At 41.2% G+C, this 22,755-nt stretch overlaps 1 protein-coding gene across 1 annotated transcript in view; it reads left to right on the top strand.

Moving 5' to 3' along the window:
* tbl1x (transducin beta like 1 X-linked) overlaps positions 1-22,755 on the top strand; it is a 173,219-nt gene that overhangs the window by 117,915 nt on the left and 32,549 nt on the right. The gene's annotated exons all lie outside the window — the stretch shown is intronic.

The raw sequence follows: 22,755 nt of genomic DNA, 5'->3' as shown, positions 1-22,755 counted from the left end.
CCCGTCGCTTATCAATGACTTGTTTGCAGTCAACATTGTCGAAACGGATTGTTTTTTAATCGGTTCATATCCTTTTTATAGCATTTCGAAAAGCTATTGTTTTCTCAAAAATTCCGGAAAATAGAAAGATTCCCTCATAAACGGCATTTATTGGAATATTCTCGAATACACTAGACACGTTGTCATTTGTCGGCCTATTTATGAATCGTTTTCAAATAAACGCTAGATTATCGATAGTATATGTGTACTTATGCACGCTATAGAAGCGAGCTGAGAAATTGATTCTCTCATTTCCTCAACAGCACACACACAAACACACACATATACACATACGGGACACGCTGTTATCTCAGTGAATACAGCTCTGATTATCCTAAAACTGGTAACATAGACTCCTTACCTTAGATCAGATGTTCTCCAAAAAGATTATTCCAATTCCTGATCGGCATTCCAAATATCGATCGCGTTTATTGATTGATTATTGGCTGCTGTAAATATATATTCCAGGCTGCTTACCATCTCGCGATCATTTCCCTGTTCATCAGATCCCTCGCCAGCATAGTGGAGCGAGGAGGCTCCCCCTCCACAGATCCACCAGTATAATCGAATGGCCTGCAGTTACACAGGGGTAGACGGACGATAGGGGGCGGTATTTTCCCATCGGAGCTCCTAGAGGGGCTGCTGTACCAACGGGAGACTCGGTTGATGAAATATGAATTCAGATCGAAAAAAAAAAAAAACAGGGGCATGAAAAGACGACATAACACGTCGCTGGCACTCAAAGTGTTAAACACATGGTGGCTCTGGTGCGTTGTCATAGTAGCGCTGTGTCGCTATACCATTGTTTAGAGAAAGAAACATACACCCATTCTTTCATGACGAAAGCTAAAGTTTCTTTGGACTGTAGGAGAATTTGGAATACTTTTTATTCCGTCCTTCCTTATGTCAACGGATTCTTTAATGCCGGATTGGATGTGGTATATACACATGTGTAGTTTTCACGCCTAGGTGAAAACGATAATTCCTTGATTCCACTTACTAAATCAACTTTAGTTGTGAAGGGGAGATATAGATGGTGAGAAGGAGATGAGTTAAATACTTTTTTTACCTTGAGACATGATTTGTGGAAAAGGGGGTGTAACCCAATAATAGGAATATGTTCCTATGTTTTGTTAAGAGTGTATTCTACAGGTGCCCCTGAGGTACAATCATCTTGTTTTATGTAGGTAGTACCATATAGCCTCATCTCTGTGCTTTTTATTGAGTCATGCCAATGGTAATTCTCTGTGTTAATAAAGGTAAATAGATTCCTACTTGAATGTGTCCTCCTGCCTACTGTACAAGAAGACTAATCGAAGATTCAAAAACATGTCCACTGTTTAACTGGTGTTAGGCTATGTCTTTTTCTATGTTTAGGGCTCATTTTCATTGTTTTACGACTTTGAAATAAAATGTAAATTTTTCTGAGCAAAACCAGTCTGTGCAGTATATATAATATATAATTAGAGCTCTGTAGGATGATGATTATGAATACATTTGAATGCACAATAGTCGAAAATGTAATGGAATCGTGGCCTCAAAATTGGAATTCGTATACATTTGTTTATACGCTGAAAATGTGTGTGTAGTAGTGTATGGAGTATCATCTCACACATTAAAGCCCTAGTCTGGAGAATATGTATATATATCTTTTTATCTATTTATTTATAGACCATGTGCATTTACATTCATCATTGTCACATGAAAACATGTTTGCACCAGATTTAGCAGAAGCTAATTTCCATCTGTAGTCTATACAAAAACATGAAATACAAACAGTGCAAGAGATCAAAATATACATGCACGTAAAATGCCACACAACATGCACAGGACACGCAGCATAAACAGTGCAAGATTTCAAAATACATACACGTATGTGGAGGTGTATACGGTATTGGGTATTGTTTTAGGTAAGGGGGGTAATTAAAATGGATGCATTTGAAAATGCATTGGAGCCAGTGGTAGTGTCTTTGAGTTTTGAGGGGCAACCAGTTCAGAGTATAAATAGAGTATATTCACATATACTCTTGAAGAGTTTGATTTGGAGATAAAAAATCTTTCTTAGCCTGAATATAGGTCTCGGTTTACCCCAGTGTTTACAAACATGACCAATGTAAACACACCTTAACACTTTGATTGCCTAAGGCTAAATTCATGATATACCATCCGTTGCCAGCTCTATTTAACATGGAGAAGTTCCCCTTCTTTGCAGGGCTATAACTTTTTAAATTCTATTGCTAGATTACCATTATTAGGGCCCATTCAAGGTCCTATATGTATTGTTCATTGTGTAGCAACGTTAAACTTTTTCATTCACATATTCATAGTAAAATATGGTCTAAAGTATAAGTATGTTTTCATCTCTTTCTGCAGCTTTCTCCAGAACGTGATTTATAGCCCCAAATGCATTATATTGATGATGAAATACAGTTTGATAGCGATCGGTGCCAGATGAAAAATTTCAACTGGACGTGCTTCTAGGAGTTTCTACGTATCATCTGATGATGACCGGATGGGCGGGGGATCGTTTATAATTCCGTGGGCAACGTTATACCATTCATCTAATGTGGGTCAAATGTTCATCATAGCAGTTAGTATCGAACACGGTAATAATAAACGCTAAAACTCACCCCAGTCTCCGTGGGCCGTTGGGCGATCAGCATGGAGAAGACAGTTTTCAATTATGGGATGTCGAAATACCGGATCTATTTCCAGGTTGTATAATAGTATATACGTCCAAATCATGTTGTTTATTGAGTTAGGGCGAGCGATCTATTATCCAGTGTTTCAAGATGGAGTCGCGGGAGCTATAGAGAGTGCCCGGAAGTAATATGGGTGATCACCACTTCATCCACATGACTTCCTGTTTGGCGCTTCTGCCGATCGGCCACCAGATGGCGCTCTTGAACTGCTAGAGGGTTGAGAGGAGGCCAGCACTGTGTCTCAGGGCTGCGGAGGAAAAATATGATTTCGATCACAGATTTTTGAAATATTGATATTAAAGACGAGTTAGGGCGTCCTCTGCAACTTTAGCATGGCTAGGAAAGACGCCTAAACACGTTTTCGGCACTTAAAGTGTTAACATTTTGAAGGCATACAAACAATGACATAAATATGGTCAACCTCCTTTGCCTTGCTTTAACCCTTGTACTATCAAGTCAAGTGGTCAGTCAATCAACTACTAGAGGATGGAAACATGTTTTCATTCCTATCTTTTATTTTTGGTGGGGCTACCCACTTGTTTACATTTGTATTACAGGCTTCCACAGGATTACAGCCTTTTTAACACTTTGAGCGCCACTCACGGCTAATCTCGGGTTTACGATTGTGACGTTGAAAGCCACGTCACGGCTTTTCTCGGGATTTATTTTTTTATTTTTTTATTAGCGATCTGAAATCATATTGCATCACGCAAGCCTACCGTTGGAGATCCAGGGGCCGCCGGCGATCAGATGTGAAAAAAGCGCCCCCTATTGTCTCCCAGATGGTAAATCACCCTTTTGGAATGGACTCAATGAAAATGGATGGAAAAAAAAAAAATTCCAGTCCACATTTTCCAGTCCACTGATGCAGCCGGAGTTACCAGAGTTCATTCTGGAGCCTCTGAGCCGCGGCGAGCATGGGTTATACTGTACACACGTTGGATCAATATACTTATCGATTTTTTCGAATAGTGATCAGGAATTGGAATATACCATTTGGATACCATCTGATGTCAGGTAAGGAATCTATGTTATCAGTGTTAATCAGACTCGTTTTCATAGAGATATAAGCGTTTCCACTATATGTGATATGGCTGTTTCACTGTAAAAGCCATGAGGAAATAATAGCAGCGATTATCAGCGCACGAGCGTGCGTGCGCACACATATACTATCGACCATCTAGCGTTTATTTGAAAACGATTCATAAATAGACCGACAAATGATAACGTTCTGGAATATTCCAGTAAAAGGCGATTATGTGTGAAAACGAGTGGTTTTCAAAATGCTATAAAAAGGAAATGAAGCGATAAAAACACAATCTGCTTTGATTAAATTAAAAAAATTAATCTATGCCCATCTCTAATATATATATATATACAGACCTCTCTTGGCAGAGCCTGAGGTCCGGCCAGCAGTAGTTAACCCCTCCCCCTAAATCAACACCAACCCACATATCAGACCAAAATAAAAATACTAATATATAAAACAAAGCGCAAAGCTGGCAAGTCTCTTTACGCCCCAAGCACAGCTCCGGCAGCTGGATTTTTGCGCAATATCATCACGCGAGATGTGAAACAAACCATCTGGCATCAACAACAACAACAACACGTGAAACACCCGTGTGGAAAGACGTTACAGCAGTGCGCCTATTTGCGATATTTAACTTCCCAATGTCGAGAACTGTTCTCGGGGTCAGGTTTTGCAAGAAGACTCGCAGGATGTAGGTCACAGGGGTGATCCCTACCAATTATAATATGTACCTGATCACGTTAAAGCAATGCTGGGTGATGGCAGGCGTGCAATCTGAGCATGAACGACCCCGGCCTCCTTGAGAGAACAAGCGTGACTCTCCATCCAAAAATAAACTTTAGAGATGGCAAGAAAGAGAGAGAGAGCTCAGCCCCCCCCCCCCCCCCCCCCCCCAGCGTTAGCGTGGGCATACAGACATGGTGAGGATGCACTGAGCATGTTGGACCCATTGCTCAAGTTGTCACGGGGCTGTGAACGCAGGGCTGAAGAGATGGATGTAGCTTCTCAAATTAAAGGTCTGCGCTGCTCTGTCTATTATAAAATGACAAAATTGTGCATCATTGGAATTCTGATTATTTTCTACCTGGGCTTAATCTACCTGCTCACAAGGTACCGAAATGTGGCAGCGATTGGTATATAACATGAATCGGCTCTCAGTACAGTAGTACTGGCATAATTCTGTCTGTGCCCTTAAAAGTACAGAGTTTGGTACCCAACCCTAGTAGTCAGTACCGTACTTTTCGCACTATAAGCCGCACCTGACTATAAGCCGCAGCAGCTAAATTGAATGATGTGTACATATATAAGCCGCACTGGACTATAAGCCGCAGGTGTTTTAATGTTTAATTACCATATGTAATTAGCATTGGGACACAATACTGTCAGACAAATAACAAGAATTAACTCATTTACAAGTTGTATTAAGTTTAGCAAATAAGGGAACAGATAAATAACATTTCAATGCAGTCAAAAAAGCAATATTTAGATTTTTACATTTTCGGGTTTGGTCACGTCGAGTCACATATAAGCCGCACCGTTATATAAGCCGCAGGGTCGAAAAATGGGGGAAAAAGCCGCGGCTTATAGTCCGAAAAGTACGGTAGTTCCCACAGGCTTGTTAGTTCATTGTGGCGGTGGCAGGCTTGGGGGCAGCCACGGATGTGGAGCAAAGTAATGGAAAGAAGCGTAAACCTGTAATAAACACTTTCATATGTTATTTCATTAGTATCATGCCTGTCTGATATTGTCTTCTGCTGCTCTAAGTGTGTGGTAAACACTGATGGGCTTCAGAGCGGTGTAATACGGAATATCCTGGTACCACTTTTTCCCCCAAGTAATTACATTTGGGTACTTGCCGATAGGGCTGGGCGATATGGAAAAAAATCATATCGCGATAACGATATGATAATTTTATTTTATTTCTCGATATCGATAATTATCGAATTGTTATAAGTATATAAATTTTTTTATTTTTTATTTTTTTTTAACAACAGATGTATGTTTATTTTGCAGCAATTCTTTGTCATTGCCGCCATCTTTAGTGTTACATCCCCTCACACTCCAGTTCTCAGGCTGCAGCTGGTTTAAAAGCTAAAGTAAACCGGCTTCTCTGCTGGCTGTGGCTCCAGAGGAGTTGAATTTATAGTTTATTTTCGATCTTTTGGCGCTTTTTTGGTGGACAAACCACCGCACATGTGCACTGTGACTCGTGACTGGAGTCTAGTTCTGCTAGCACACATAGCCTACTGTGTACAGACGGTTTCAAACTGTATTTTAAATTAGAAAGCAAACAAAATAAATGGACAAGAGAATAAGAAATCTGAATTTGGTCAGTATTGTCATTTGGACAAGCAAAGCCATTACTTTAAGTTGCAGGCAAGAAAGACAAGTCTGTCCACTGTCTCTGGTTTTAAAACTGCCCTGTTGCAAAAAAAAAAAAAAAAAACGATTTTTCGATTTTTTTTTAATTTCGATATTCGATATCGATTATTAAAATATATCGCGATATTTATCGTTATCGTTATATCGCCCAGCCCTAATACAGAGTACTTAATAATACTATAATTACAGGTAATTTGAAAACATGTTTTATTCTTATCAGATGTTCCTCACTTTCTGAGGAACTGTAACAAATCAAATGGTGCTGTTGCTGACATTTTAAGTTAAAGGTCCCATGCACATTATAAATGGCCTTTTCCAGTGTTTAGCATTGTTTCCTAGCAATGGGGGATTATATCAATGTGGTCTATGTCTCTTATTGACTCATCAGTCTAGTCTCGAGTTCACGAGATCTAACCCTGCCTTTTGCTGACGTGAATAAGGCACTGGTTGGGCTGATTGTGATCTGATTGGCTCTGTGGTTGTAGTCACCGCCCACAATTTGCTCAACAGAGCGAGTGGATTACTTCCTCAAACAGGGTGCAGAGTCCGACAGACAGCAGAGAACGAGCGAGGGAGAGGGAGAGCGAGCGAGAGAGGGAGAGAGCGAGAGAGGGAGGGAGGGAGAGAGAGAGGGAGGGAGGGAGAGAGAGAGAGAGAGAGAGAGAGACTGGCGGGACCGCGTGTAGGAGTGTGTAAAAATTTGTGTGCGCCGTCTCTCTCCCTCGTCAGAGCTTTTACACACAAACTTGACTGTGTGTCGGGGACGCATCCCTCCTCTCTCCCTCTCTCTCTCCCTCTCTCTCTTTCTCTCTCTCGCTCTCTCTCTCGCTCTCTCTCGTATGTATCACGCTGTGTGGGTGACTGTCACTCAAAGCGCTTATGGGCAGAGCCCAGCCAAATCAGCTTGAAATCTTGAACTAGAAAAATGCTGTTTTTGAGTACTTGATTAGAAATATAAAACAATGATTATTTTTTTTAATTTATTTTTTATAAACCTTACAGATGTGTTCCATAGACTCTCAGGAATTGTGTAAAGTTGCCCAAATAGTGAAAGGAATAGCAATGCATGTCCCCTTTAAGTGAAAATAATATGAATATAATGACATTTTTAACATTCATCTTTCCTGAACAAACATGGCTGAATGAATGAATGAATGAAAACTTTATTTAACAGATTGCAGAATGGGTACAATACAGTACGGCTCAATACATACAATTGTTAAGGGGATGCAGACCTGAGAAAGACGTTTGTCTTGTTTCCATCAATGGTAATGGTAAATGGCTGCTTTTTTATATAGCGCTTTTATCCAAAGCGCTTTACAATTTGTTCCTCACATTTGACCCATTCACTCACACATTCACACACCGACGGCGGAGGCAACCATGCAAGGTGCCAACCTGCTCATCGGGAGCAATTAGGGGTTAAGTGTCTTGCTCAAGGACACATCGACACGCTACCCGGGAGGAGCGGGAATCGAACCGGGAACCTCCGGATTGCCAGACGACTGCTCTACCTCTCGAGCCACTGTCGCCCCATCAGGGTCCCTCATTTTCAATTCATATAGACATTTATGACATACACAACATTCAACATACATGACATTTATGGCATAGGGACATATAGGTATTTAGTAGTACTGATACATTTGTGACATAAACGGTATTCAAATATACAGTACTGTTACCCCTAGATCCTGACAGAGTATATACATATGATGGGGAGGGGACTGTACATTAGGAGGGGGTGGGTGGGTGGGAGAGAAATATACATACGGCGGGGAGGAGACTGTCTATTAGGAGGTGGTGGGGGTTTTGGGCATTTACGGTGGCCAGTTTCGAATTGCAGCCTCCCGTAGGTGCTCTTTAAGAGCGGTTTTGAATGTGGGTAGTGATTCACATTCCTTTACAGCTTTGGGTAGGGCGTTCCACATTGATGTGGCATAATTGCGAAACGTGTTTAGTCCCTTGTTTGAGCCGAATCTGGGTTTTACATGATTTGTTGAGCTTCCTCTGGTGTAGTGGTTGTGGTATTCACTGACCTTTGGGAAGTATTTTGACATGTACATGGGTACCCCGGGCGTATAGTGTATCTTGTAGACCAGGCCCATTGCAAGTTGCTGTACTCTGTCGTCTACTCTAAGCCATCCTAGGTTGTCAAAGTGGGCAGGGGTGAGGTGGGTTCTGGGGTTCAGGTCAAGTAGTAGTCTGACCAGTTTGTTTTGTGATGTTTGTAATTTTGTTTTAAGCGCCTTTGAGGTGCTTTGGTACCATGAGGTGCACACATAGTCGTAGTACCCTTGAATGAGTGCTCCTGCCAGAGTCTTCAGGGTATTCTTGTTTACCAGAGAGGAGATCCGGTACAAGAATCTAGTTCGTTGGTTGACTTTTTTTATTACATTGGATGCCATTTTGTCACAGGAAAGATTTGCCTCTAGGATGGAACCCAGGTAGGTAATTTCGTCTTTCCTTGTGACAATATTGTCACCCACTGTAACTGAGAAGCCGTCGGTCTTGCTGAGTTTGTTATTTGAACCGAAGAGAATGGACTCTGTTTTGCCCATGTGTAATGATAGTTTGTTATCAGCGAGCCATATGCAGATTTTGCCTAGTTCTGTGCTGAGTTTATTTTTTTTTTGGGCACTGAGTAGTAGTAGTATCGGAGTAGTTTTACGAGTACATGAGCACAGTATCAGACCGGGTAAGGGACGTCCCTACGGTGTGTGGCAGCCGGTAGGTGTTCTGCTGGGTTTGGTGGAAATAACCGGCTCATTCATCCATTGTGACCCGTCCAGCGCACACATGGAATATTGCTTTCCCTCTCCGCATGCATAGGTGTCGACATGCCATTCACCGTCATGCCCACCTATTTTTCAGGGTGCAGATGAATTATTGAGATCCTGGCTGCTGTATTTCACTACTCTTTGTTGGGACTGTTTGATGCTAGTCAGGCAGAAGGCAGAGCTGAACAGTGCATCAAATATATATTGATATTGCAATATAACAGAATGTCTACATTAGGGCTGGGTGATATGCTCAAACTTTTTTATCACGATAACATTTTTCATATTGTTCGATATCAATAATTATTTGTATTGGTATTCAAAGAAAATATATTTTTTTAATTATTATTATTTAACACTTTCCACGCCAGATGATAGTCAGGTTAACTCGCCAAACGTTCAGCGCCAGACCTGAGTATAGTCGGGTTTTGGCAGTTTTTTCTTTTATTCAATATTTCCATTCATTATCCATCCAGGGAGCCTGGTGTTATCATAGGGAATGAGTCTGAAATCGCAAAAGTCCAATACCGCCGCCTGGTAGGATGCAGCCGGTATTGCACATCCTTTGAAACTCTGTCTTGGGCTGTGCGTCGATTATATTGGTCCGGGCGGACTTTTCCATGTCGGGCAAGGGTAGCGGTTGTCCCGATCGGCTTGAGGAGCGTCAAATGCTCCAGATCGATGATGTATGGCGGATTATGTTGGCGACATGATCGACACCAATACTGGGACTCGCGATCAGATAATTGGAATATTCTTTTTGCGGCAGATCCTAGTCAAGGTAAGGGCTATATGATATAAATCTTTTTTTTTTGTATTTTATTTTTAAATTTTTTAAACAAACACATAAACAAACATGACAACACACAATAGGATATACAAATACACATATGCTCCAGCTCGTACCCCCCTCTCCCGGACCCCCCATTGGATAATCCAACCATTATAATTTGTTCCTAACCAGACACTACCATTATATGCTAGCTTTTATTCTCTCCACCACTTCTAACCACATTGCCATTTTGGATTCATTGAGACCCAAAATTCTAGCTGTTGATATTTCTTGATAAATCACATCGAGATATGTAAGAATCCAGACCTTCCGGCACATTTTTTCCGGTTGAAACCATCGTGATGCTATCAGCTTTTTAGCCACTGTGATACCGGATAAAACCAATCTCTTTAGCTGTGGAGGTACTGCATGCTCAAAGACATCATTCAGCAGTAATACAGAGGCATGTACAGGTATATCCAGAGTTAAGATATTTGACAATTGCTGGGTCACTTCTTTCCAAAATATGATATAAATCTTGCGTTGATCAAAGCATGCCTTCACAGGGCTCTACAGTGCGACCAAATTGCTCGCATATGCCCCTAAAAATATTTGTGTGCGAACCGTAAAAATCAATTACGCGCACGCTGTGCGAATACAGATTATAGCCTCTCTCGTCTTTTTTTTCTTCCGCTGCGAGATCGTTAAAAAACCACAAGTCCCACATTGCACTCAAGCCAACGGTCCAATCACAGTATAGTGACGTGACTGGTTTCATGAGAAAGAAAGCAAATGACCAATCGGAAGCTCTCATTTGGCTTGTTTACTTCCTGAAACGCCACCATTGCGATATGCGAGAGTTTCCCAGAGACATGTAACTTCTAGTCTTACCAATAGCAATATATTTTAGAACACCTAGATTTAGCGATAGCAATAGTAATATAACGTTAATGCAACAAAACGAATGCCTTGCTTTGTTAATCATAACGTTGATGCAGTAGCGTATGCCGTTGTGTTGACTGTAACGGACATGATAACAACATAACACTGTGTACACATTCAAATTGCGATAATCGATTCTAACATTTTCAAATCGATGCAGTTGAATTTTCCCCTTAGGATCGATGCATTGTTACACCCCTACACCAAAGTAACTGGCCCACTGTGTATGTGTGTACAGCTAACTTGGCTAGCGTTATGAACATCAGAGGTGGGCAATAGGGTCCAGCTTTTATCTCTCGAGATAAAGCTGGGAACGAGGTTAGGGTCCAGCTGCAGCGCCGGACGGCTGGAGTGCAAGCGGTGTGACGTAATTGGCAGACTCGACTGTCAATCAATGGTCTACCTGACACGCAAACTCATAAACAATGTTTCTGTACTGGAGGTGTACAGTATTTCAATAGGCAACCCTGAAAGGATTATTTCTCTAGAAGAGAAACACAGCCAAAACATAGGCATTGTATGCATAAAAGGGGCAAAAGCTAAAGTTAAGTGACTGTTACTTTTGTAGCAGTAGTTTGATTTGACAGCACATGTTAATGAACATCAAGTACAAAATACAAAATGTAAACATGCAGGGTTGTAGCAAGAGCTAATTTACACACATACACGCACAGTACAAATATACATTTTTATAAAAAAAAAAAAAAAATAACTCTTGAAATATTTTCACTGTGCTCCTAAATATTTTTGGGTGCTCCTAAATTTCTTTGTGCTCCTAACTATTTTCATTTAGGAGCACCTGTGCCCCTAGTGAAAAAGGTTAGCGTAGAGCCCTGCTTCATTGCGATCCGAGCGTATGTGTGTAACGCTAGTCCATAACGTATTCCGTTGGTGACGATCAAAGCATAAAAAAACTACCCCCCCCCCCCCCCCCCCTCACCCTTTCATGCATTCATGATGGAACATAATACCTATCACATGCATTTGATTTTTTTATTGTAGCGTGTGTAGGGACGGAACGCCAATGCATTTAGGATAATACACGTTGGGGGCTATTACCAGCCTCCCATGAATTACCCTAAAACCATACTTATAGTCACCACGGTATAAAACGGGAATGTATGGATGAGAAAATTATTTCTTTTTCACATATTGAACGATAGATACTCGATGTCAAATGGACAATAGTATCCATAGCTATAATATATAATATAGTTATAGCCCTGCAAACACCGCCACGTATTCCTATACTTTAAAGCGTTGGCCTTTCAACCACACAGTACACAGCTACCTCTGGTTAAACAACAAATGTATGTTTATTTTACAGCAATTCTTTGTCGTTGCCGCCATCTTTAGTGTTACAGCCCCTCACACTCCAGTTCTCAGGCTGCAGCTGGTTTGAAAGTGAAACAAAGTACCAAAAAAAGTGGCTGTGGCTCCAGGGGAGTTAAACAGTTGAACAGCAGGACAAACTACTGCACATGTGCACTGTGACTCGTGACTGGAGACTAGCACTGCTAGCACACATAGCCTACTGTGTACAGACGGTTTCAAACTGTATTTTAAATTAGAAAGCAAACAAAATAAATGGACAAGAGACAAATAAATCTCAATTTGGTCAGTATTGTCATTTGGACAAGCAAAGCGATTACTTTAAGTTGCAGGCAAGAAAGACAAGTCTGTCCACTGTCTCTGGTTTTAAAACTGCCCTGTTGCAGGTATAAAAAAAAAAAAGTAAAAGAAAAAAACGATTTTTCCGATATTCAATATCGATTATTAAAATATATTGCGATATTTATCGTTATCGTTATATCGCCCAGCCCTAGGGTGATTTATGGCTCATGTTACTTCCACAAGTGTTCACCTTTAGCATTTTAAGACAAAATATTTGTAGATTTTTCATTTTACACTTCCAGTTTGTTTCCCCTCATTGGTCTTTGGCATTGAGGAGCAGAATATTTTGGATTGTGTTGCGTGTCACTTTTGGTTTTAGGTGTTGCACTCCATGTTCACCTTTATTAACCTCATAGCTTGCACTGGCACGTATAATGTGCCGTTTTGCCCTTGCACGCAAGTCATGGCACTTTGCGAGCATCTAGCGTCTCGGGGCTGCATTTTCCGCCGAACATGTGATGAACCAAGCTCAAGGTACAGACAAAAACAAGGGAGACCACACAAGTACTTAAGGTTTTTAATTTAAACTATGTACAAACAAAAGAAATTAAAGAATGAATGGATCAGTAATATCAGTAATGTAGTGAGTGCATGAGTGAGTCAGTGTGTGGTGCGTGTAAATGATAGTAAGGAGAAACAACCAAACCAAATTTAAACAAACAAAAGGTCAGCCAGCTTGGAGGAGAGACGGACAGACAAAATGGAGAAGTCAGGCCTTTTACACAGGTGTGCCTCCTCCTCCTGACACCTACACAGGTGCGTCTGATTGCCAGTCTGTGGATGACAGACATGTTAATGGAGACAATCCAGGTATATTCCTGAGTCCACCTGTAGGAGAGGGATGGGGTTTGTCACTAGGGCTGTCTTAAATACTTCGAAGCTTCGTTCGATGGCACAAGCTTCGAACATAAAAAAAAAATCGAAGTGCCTCCAAAATCTTGCGCCTCCATTCCAATGAAATGAAAGTAAGCGGCGCCTCGACTCCACCTCTACAACAAGCACATGGAGATTATCTGTGTTGAAAACAACAAGGACATGTGCAGCAGACATGTCGACGAAGAAGTCATCAGACGTGTGGTTACACTTTAAAATATGCAAAGACGATGCCCAAAAAGCAGAGTGCCAGATATGCCAGAAGAAAATGGCATATCACAACTCTACAACAACTTTGTCAAATCACCTAAAAAACGTAAGTATCGTTGTACACGACGGCGACGCCGCACAAAACATTAATAAGGCTATGCCTATGCTGCTATGACTAATGTGTTACCAAGTTGGCTAATTTAATTGTAATCATCTGCTTTTGTAGGTGCATTGTCTGATATAATTATAAATTAAATATAATATAATTGTTTGCTTGATAGACGAAGGTTGCAACATAATTATGTAATGTCATGTCGATGGCTGTGAGAGCAGCCCCACTGCACCCAGGCAGCGCAGCCGAGTGAAACCTTGTTGGCTGCGTCACAGTCACGAAAGGGGCTACTTAATTAATTAATCCAATCCACCAATTCTCTCCTCGAAGCTTCGAATTAAAATCGAAGCTCGGCCCCCGAAGCCAAAAAAAGCTTCGAAGGTCAGCCCTAGTTGTCACCCCCCCCCCCCCCCCATAAGAGCGGAGAACACCGTGGTACTCCGCAAAATGTACCAATTACACCAAATCAATACTAACAAAATGTACATTTTCCAAAAAACAACAATTTTACTTTTAAAATTGCTAAGAGATTTTCCTTCCTACAACACCATCCCTCCAGCACCCGTTTTTAATCATTTTATTTTGTTGCACATCCAAATGTTCCACCATCCCTACAGCACTCCACTCCTCCGCAACCTTGGATCCTAGGAGCATTTTTAAGAGAGAAGCACAGAGGGACAGTAAAAACACAGATAGACAACACAACAAATGATATAACCACATTAACTAGAAGGCGCGAGAGAGAGCGTCAGCAATCATGTTTTCAGTGCCTCTAATATGGCGAACATCCAAATGATATGGCTGCAAAAATAATGCCCATCTCATCAAACGCTGATTTGGGTTTTTGAAAGAGCGCAAAAAGTGAGGGGATTGTGATCTGTGTATACCACCAAAGGTGTCCCAGAACTAACATACACATCAAAATGTTGCAATCCCAATAATTTAACTGATATGACGTGAACAACCCTACCGGCCTTTCCACCCCCACATCATCATCAGCCTGCAGCAACACTGCTCCGGCGCCCACATCACTGGCATCAACCTGCCACATGAAAGGCTTCTCAAACTGTGGTGTTGCCAACACCGGAGAAGAACATAGAAGAGCCTTTACATTGGTAAAAGCACACTGGTGTCAATTTAGACCGTGCTCTCAAGATACGACACTGGGTGCTGAAATCCCATTAAGTATTATATAAAAGAAGCAGTGAAGCCAGACCAGCACTCTCAGGTTCAAAATTTAATGGCAGCCTGAAACAAACGTGTTTCGGAATTACATATTCCTTCGTCAGTGTTATAGCTAGCAAGCTATAGCAAGCTATAACACTGACGAAGGAATATGTAATTCCAAAACATGTTTGTTTCAGGCTGCCATTACATTTTGAACCTGAGAGTGCTGGTCTGGCTTCACTGCTTTTTTTATATAAAAGCACACTGGGCTTTCTCTTTTGTCCATTCCCCCTCCCCATTCACTGCCTCTGCTGAAAACACTGTTGTGTTTGTGCACAGCGCCGATTTTACGCACGGGACCGGAGTGGAGACAGGGGAAGATACACGTTCTAAATATGGTTTCAGCATTAAAGCATGCTTTAATTCTTTCATGTTCCATACTAAGAGCTAACAACTCCTTTTGCTGTTCAAAGGTCAAAGCTACAGGAGTCACTGTAGGTGAAATTACAGGTTTATCTATATCAAACAAAATCTCCCTTTCCACCAATGTGTCTCTCAACAATACCCTCACATCTTCCTTCAACCGTTTATCAGTCAGCTCAATCTCAAAGTGCTCAGACATTTTTTGCAGGTGTTCCTTTGTACACTGATTCAATAACTCCATTGAAGGAGTGTGTATAAAGTCTTTCACAATGGAAGCCATATTTAAAGCACTAATCAACACTACTTATATAGGAAACAAACAGAAAACATGGTGAGCAAGACTTCCTGAGTGCCAATCCCTAACCATATACAATGATTTGTATTTTGAGCAACCCTGGTTCCCTACCTAACAATATCACTACTCTAAGCCTAACCGTCTTCTTTGAGGCGTGCCGGGCTCAAGGCCACTTTAAACGCTAAACTCCACAACCCTAAGGTCTGGAAGCGTACCCTCGACAGAGACCGAAGTCTCCACTCAGGATTACCTCAAAACAAAAAAGGAAAAATAATAAAGTAGTGGACTGTTGGAAGTACTGATACAGTACAGCTGGCCCACTCGGTGCCTAACTAACCAGGGCTACTCACTAACACTTTTAAAACAAATTAAATGGCACTCAAAAAGCCATACTCACCACCCGCTGCATGTCCACAGAGGAGCGGATTCACCACACTCTCACTCAGGGCCTAATTACTGACCAAGCTGTTCTGCTCCAAACCAATAAAACAAACAAACCAATTACTTGTATGCATCTCCCAAACAATTTACATGTAAAAACAAACATGCAATTACTAACTAGTGAATAAATTTACAACAAATGTTGTATGGAATAAACTTTCCGAAGTGTTACTTTACTTACCAAGAAAGTCCAAAATCAGATTCCACCACTACAAACTAAGCCAAAAGCCAACAAACTAATCAATTAAACCAAAGGTCCACCAAAAGGATCAAGCCCCCATTTTGTGATGAACCAAGCTCAAGGTACAGACAAAAACAAGGGAGACCACACAAGTACTTAAGGTTTTTAACGAAAAGTAATTTAATTATGCTATTTAAACTATGTACAAACAAAAGAAATTAAAGAATGAATGGATCAGTAATATCAGTAATGTAGTGAGTGCATGAGTGAGTCAGTGTGTGGTGTGTAAATGATAGTAAGGAGAAACAACCAAACCAAATTTAAACAAACAAAAGGTCAGCCAGCTTGGAGGAGAGACACAGACAAAATGGAGAAGTCAGGCCTTTTACACAGGTGTGCCTCCTCCTCCTGACACACCTGCTCCTGACACAGATGCGTCTGATTGCCAGTCTGTGGATGACAGACATGTTAATGGTACAATCCAGGTATATTCCTGAGTCCACCTGTAGGAGAAGGATGGGGTTGTCAGTCACCAGTGTTGTGCTAGTTACTGAAAAATAGTAACTCAGTACTTTACTAGTTACTCATTTCAAAAGTAACTCTGTTACGTTACTAGTTACTTACACCCAAAAGTAATGCGTTACTGTGAAAAGTAACTATTTAGATTGCTCCCATGCAGATACAGATACTCAAAATCGGTTGATCAACTTGACAGTTTCCATTCACATCACTGAACTCTGCTAAGCAATGTGGTCTAGAGATACAAACACAAATCTGACACAAACACAAATGTTCCGACGTAATAAGAAATGCACCGTGCCTAATTGCTCGGGGAGGTTGAGCGCAGGCACGCTTAGGTTGCGCGCATGCACGTTTAGGTTGCGCGCATGCACGTTTAGGTTCTAGGTTGAAAATAAGTGCTTGAGGAACAGCCTTGATATCTGTCGCCGGAGCGTTTCATTATAACCGTCTTGCAACGTTGTTTAAGATATCAATCGTGCATTGCAACGTTAGAATAGTTAGGATATCAATTGTACATGAAAGGACTATATTTATATTGTTTGATTAGTATTGATGAGATTCCCTGGCAGATTTGTAGTCAAAATGCGTTGATCAACTTGAGTTTCCATTCATTTACATTCACATCACTGCACTCACCAGTGTCTGTCGAGATATGTAACGTTAGTCCAGCAGCCCCTTAAACATTTTCTTTATCTCATTTCCATGTTGTACTGTATATTCTCTCTCCAAGTAGTTGGGAAAAGTTTTCCGTCCCATTTGCTGTGTCGCCTGGTATCATTCTACGCGGGTGGCGAGTGGATTTGGATGAGTCCTGGTAGTTAACGTTAGACTCCAGTATCTTTGAGCCAAAACACAAATGACATAACTAAAACGTTATTTTCTTTTCGCTCGACAAAAGAGAAATACGCGAGTAGCTGGGCGCGCGCTGCCATTATCAGTCAGGATCAGGAATAGTAAACAAAACACGCCCCCAGCATAGCGTTTCCCCGCAGCCAGACAGGATATGAGGATAATAATAATAATCACTACCGCTCGCTATCAATCTACGCCGTATATAATGCAAATAACGCAGTGACGAACCATTCAGTAACGTAAGTAGCGTTACTGAATTTCAAAAGTAATGCGTTAGAGTACTAGTTATCGCCAAAAAAATAATAGTTACTGTAACGCGTTACTTTGTAACGCGTTAGTCCCAACACTGTCAGTCACACATATAATATACCGTTTGAAAGATCTATTTGTTGCCGTTCAAACGCCACCTCACTGCCTCGGTTCAGGCGAGCGTCTTTTTACGTGCCGCACGTCAGATGACCACCCCGGACTCCAGAACTACCATCATCCGCGAATAAGGGAACTAGGTGAAAGTTGAAAAGCGAAAACCAGAAGTGATTCAGACTTTAGAACACACAACGGTGGATGAGGAAATGGTTTTTGGAACGCTTTTTTTTCTTTTTGGTTTTACTTGGACGTTTCTCAATGACCCATTTCAGAACATATTCTTATAAAATCTGGACCTGTACTACATAAGACTTTCCAGCTTATACCTCTATCTTGCAACCACTGTAGTACACAAGTTCAACTCAAGTTCAGACCTCTGTTACTCTTTCATTAGCACTAAAAGTGATCTTCCTTTTTTGCATTAGTAACGTCAGAATGTTATCTTTCAAAAGAGACCAGGCTCATGCATGTGCTATAAGTAGGGATGCACCGAATATTCGGCCACCGAAAATTATCGGCCGAAAATGGTTAAAAAGGCATTTTCGGCTTTCGACCGGAAGGGTTTTAGCACCGAAAATATATCACCGAATCTCAAAGAACAGGGTTACGTAACGTTTGTAACCTAAAGTGTTGTTGTGATGACGTAATCAAAACGCGGCTACGTGAGCAGCTTGGCAGCGCTTCCTGCGTTCTGCAGCCTGTGATAACTAACTCCTCTTGGGAGTCGCGCTATTTCTATGTAAACTCAATGCATCCAATAAATGCGTCTTTAACATGCTTTATATCCTCACCATTACTATATGTAATACCGTTTTAACTAACGTTAGCGTTAAGCTAGCTAACAATGCTTCCAGTCCTCTTTGACCCGTCTCTCGTAAGCTACGTCATCCCCCGCTAAGAGTCACAGGAGATGTAGTAAATACAAGTCCTTCCATGTAGGCTAGAACGTATGTGTCTTTATGCAGATCTTTATGCAGTTTTAAAGCACCTTGGCTTTGTTCTGAATGCACTTTGTTATCCTACAGAGAAAAGAAAATGCACTTGACTTTAATGCACATTTTGTTGTATGCAAAGAGACGATGTTTAAATTGTACAATCTTTCAGCAGTCCGTCTGGAATTAATGTATGCATTCAAAAGTGCTGAATAAATGTTGTATGGGCCCATAATAGTGATTATTAATATTATTTAAGTTAAGTTTTGCCATAATCATGTCTTTTGCCATAATCGGGTACCAAAAAAAAATACATATATATTTATATTAATCATTTTCGGCATTCGGTTTTCGCCCAACTGTTTCCTATTTTCGGTATCGGTTTCGGCCAAGAATTTCCCATTTGGTGCATCCCTAGCTATAAGTATTGTTACGCACCCCAGTAAGGGGATGAAACACAAGGCCACAGACATGGTAGGTGAGGGTGTAGTGACACAAAACCAGGAAACAGTTTGCCAAAATAATATTTATTCACAAAAACACAGCAACACAGAGCAAGGAGGACTACCAGTGACGCCAAATCAATAAACAGGAAAAGAAAACCCAACCCACCCCCCACCCCCCCCCCCCCCCTTTACAGGCGCCAAGTGCCCAAAAGTACAGGTGGTGGTGCTCACTCTAATGCTGGTGTCTCTAACATCAGGTCACCTACGTGATGTAAAATTATTCCTGTCCTTAATTGTCCCTGTGTGCAGTGGTGCAGTGGCAAATTGACAGTAGGTCAAACGCTCCACGCGCGTGCGCGCGCATGCACAGTTTTTTTTGGCTGCTCTCGTCCTGCAGCTGGATACTATTGCCTCACAGCGCGGCCGTCAGCGCGCGGCCCAGAGAGCGCCGCTGGCTCTGCGGCTCTGCAGCTGCATGCTTCTCCGGGAGTCCGGTTGGATAATGCCATGTAAAAAGCGATTGCGCGTACTTCAGCCTCAGTGAGCGAGGTATAACGCCGTTATACCGAGTTATACCAGCACTGCAACACTGCCAGTGTGTGCGAAAACAAAATGTTAATACATAGGGAAATAATCACCATAGGCTGGGTGAACAGGGAATAACAAACACAGGTTAGGAGTCAAACAGAAATGTACAACAGGCAGGATAAAAATACAACAATAAATGGGCACAAAGAAGCAGAGCTTTCACTAGCTCTGATACAGAAAGAACTCAAAACAGAGCTTTTAACACTTTCCGTGCCAGCCATGCGGTGCCCCGGAACCCCGTTGCGTGCCAACGCCCACTTCAATGATAGAGCTCTCATATTTGCGAATGCATAAACTATATCTTAAATTATGGCTATGTGTATAATATGGCCGTCGCTTATCAATGACTTGTTTGCAGTCAACATTGTCGAAACAGATTGTTTTTTTAATCGGTTCATTTACGTTTTTTTTTTTTTGTATTTTATTTCTTATTTTTTAAACATAACATAAAATTAGACATACAAGCATTAACAGTAAACATCCAATGAAATCACCATTTAAATAAATGTAGTATACGAGATATACACCTAATACTTGCTATCTAATACCCTACATACATATGCTCTCGCTCGCCCACCCCCGGACCCCCACTTGGATAATCCATCCATTATCATTCGTTCCTAACCAGGCACTACCATTCATATGCTAGCTTTTATTCTCTCCACCACTTCTAACCAGATAGCAATTTTGGCTTCACTGACACCTAAAATTCTTGCTGTAGATATTTCTAGATAGATCACAGAGATATGTAAGAACCCATACCTTCCGACACATTTTTTCCGGTTGAAACCATCGTGATGCTATCAGCTTTTTAGCCGCTGTGAGACCAGATAAAACTAATCTCTTTAGCTGTATAGGGGCTCCAAACTGAAAAACATCATTCAACAGCAATACAGAGGGGTGTACAGGTATGTTCAGAAATAAGAAATTTGATAATTGCTGGGCCACTTCTTTCCAGAATATCTTAACTGGTGGGCAATCCCAATACATGTGCATAAATGTACCCTCATCCCCATTTGTACATAAGGAACATCTGGAGTCTTGTTTAAGTCCCATTCTGTTCAATCTTATAGGAGTCAGGTATGTCCTATGAATATAATTAAGATTAATTTGTTGATGGTCCGGGTTACGTGACGCAATTCGAACGTTTGCCCAGACTTCTTGCCAATAAAAATTTATTTCCAAGTCTGGTATATCCCTCCTCCAGACTGAGTCTAGGGGGAGGATTCCATACGAGGACGTTAGTAAGTGATGATAAAAATCTGATACGAAACCTCTCGATGTCTCTCTTTCATAGAAGAATGTGATATCTGTGGTGCTCAAATGGTATCCTTAATGGGACTCGATGAGCATTCAAACAAACCAATAACTGTGCGTAAAAATAATATGTGGAACTGGTGAGATTAAATTTTGTATGTATGTCTATAGCTACAAAAACCCTGTTTGTTGAAAACATCTCCTAATGTGTGTATGCCCTGCTTTTCCCATTTAGGGTATCTTATAGGGGTCGTTTTTCAATCAGGAGTGCATTGTTATTGAATAGGGGAGTATGACTATGCCATTTATGTTGGTTAAAATATTTTGTGTTTCACGCCATATTCGGATCATTTCCGTTTTATACCATTTTGAAAAACTAGTTTTTTGAAAGTTTCAGGAAAATATAAAGATTCTGTGATAATCGCCCTTTAGTGGAATACACTGGAATACACAAAAAACTGTCATTTTCCGGCCTATTTATGAATAGCTTTCAAATAAACGCTAGATTATCGATAGTATGTGTACTTATGCACGCTATAGAAGCGGGCTGAAAAATCGAGTATCCATTTCCTGATCAGCACACACACACGCACACACACACACACACACACACACACACACACACACAGGGCCCACGTTGATATGTGAAAAAAGCTCTGATTATTCCAAGACTGGTAAAATAGATTCCTTACCTCAGATCAGATGTTCTCCAAAAAGATTATTCCTGATCGCCATTCCAAATATCGATCGCGTTTATTGATCCAATGCTGGGTGGTCGAAACACAGATTCCACGCTGTTCTGATGGTCCACAATGAATCCGATCGGCTCGAGTTACATGCCTGAGAAGTAAAATGTGGAAGCAGGACTTTTTTTACCCCATGCATTTCATTCAATCCAATCCAAAGGGGTGCAGTACCATCCGGAGAGACGATAGGGGGCGGTATTTTCCCAATGGAGCTCAGAGAGAGTTCCAGTGGTAACGTGAGGCTAGATTGATGAAATATGAATGGAAATCGCTAATAAATAAAAAACTAGATCTCTCGTCGTTGGCACTGAATGGTTGGCATGAACTAACGAGAAATCGTCGTTGGCACTCAAAGTGTTAACCAGCTCCGATACCAAAAATAACTCAAACAGAGCTTTAACCAGCTCTGATACCAAAAAGTACCCTAAAGAGCCACGGCTCTATTACCAAACAACAGAGAGAGAGCTCTACCATCAAAAACACAGAGGGATAGTTACCACCAAAGACAGAGAGCTAGTTACCACCAAAGACACAGAGAGCTAACTGACACTGCACACAGACTGGGATATATGGAGCGGTGTAGAGGTTGATTGCAGATTAGCATCAGCTGCTGCTGGACTGGAGTGAGATGCTGATTGCAACCAGCTGGTGCTGGAACTGGGAGACATCTGAGAAACAGATATGTAGACACAGGAGGGAGACAAAAACAGAACAACAACCAAAACATGCCTATATACATAACTCTGATAACATACATAACTCCCCATATATATACAATAGGACACCGTCCGTAACAAGTATAAAGCTAAGCCTTGCAAAAAAAAGTATGCAGTCTTCAAGTTCAAGTAAAAAAAATAATAATAATAATTGCCACTTTTCTGGGTGCCTGTTAACACTTTGGTCGCCAGGCTTATATTCATAATAAACCATCCCACGCCAGCTCTATTTGTCTATGGAGAAGTTCCCCTTCTTTGCAGGGCTATAACTTTTTAAATTGTATTGCTAAATTGACATTACTATGGC

This window comes from Notolepis coatsorum (assembly GCF_963971535.1).
Source record: "Notolepis coatsorum genome assembly, chromosome: 3".
Lineage (NCBI taxonomy): Eukaryota > Metazoa > Chordata > Actinopteri > Aulopiformes > Paralepididae > Notolepis > Notolepis coatsorum.
Note: the sequence above shows the minus strand (reverse complement) of the source record. Positions and strands in the feature narration are given on the sequence as shown.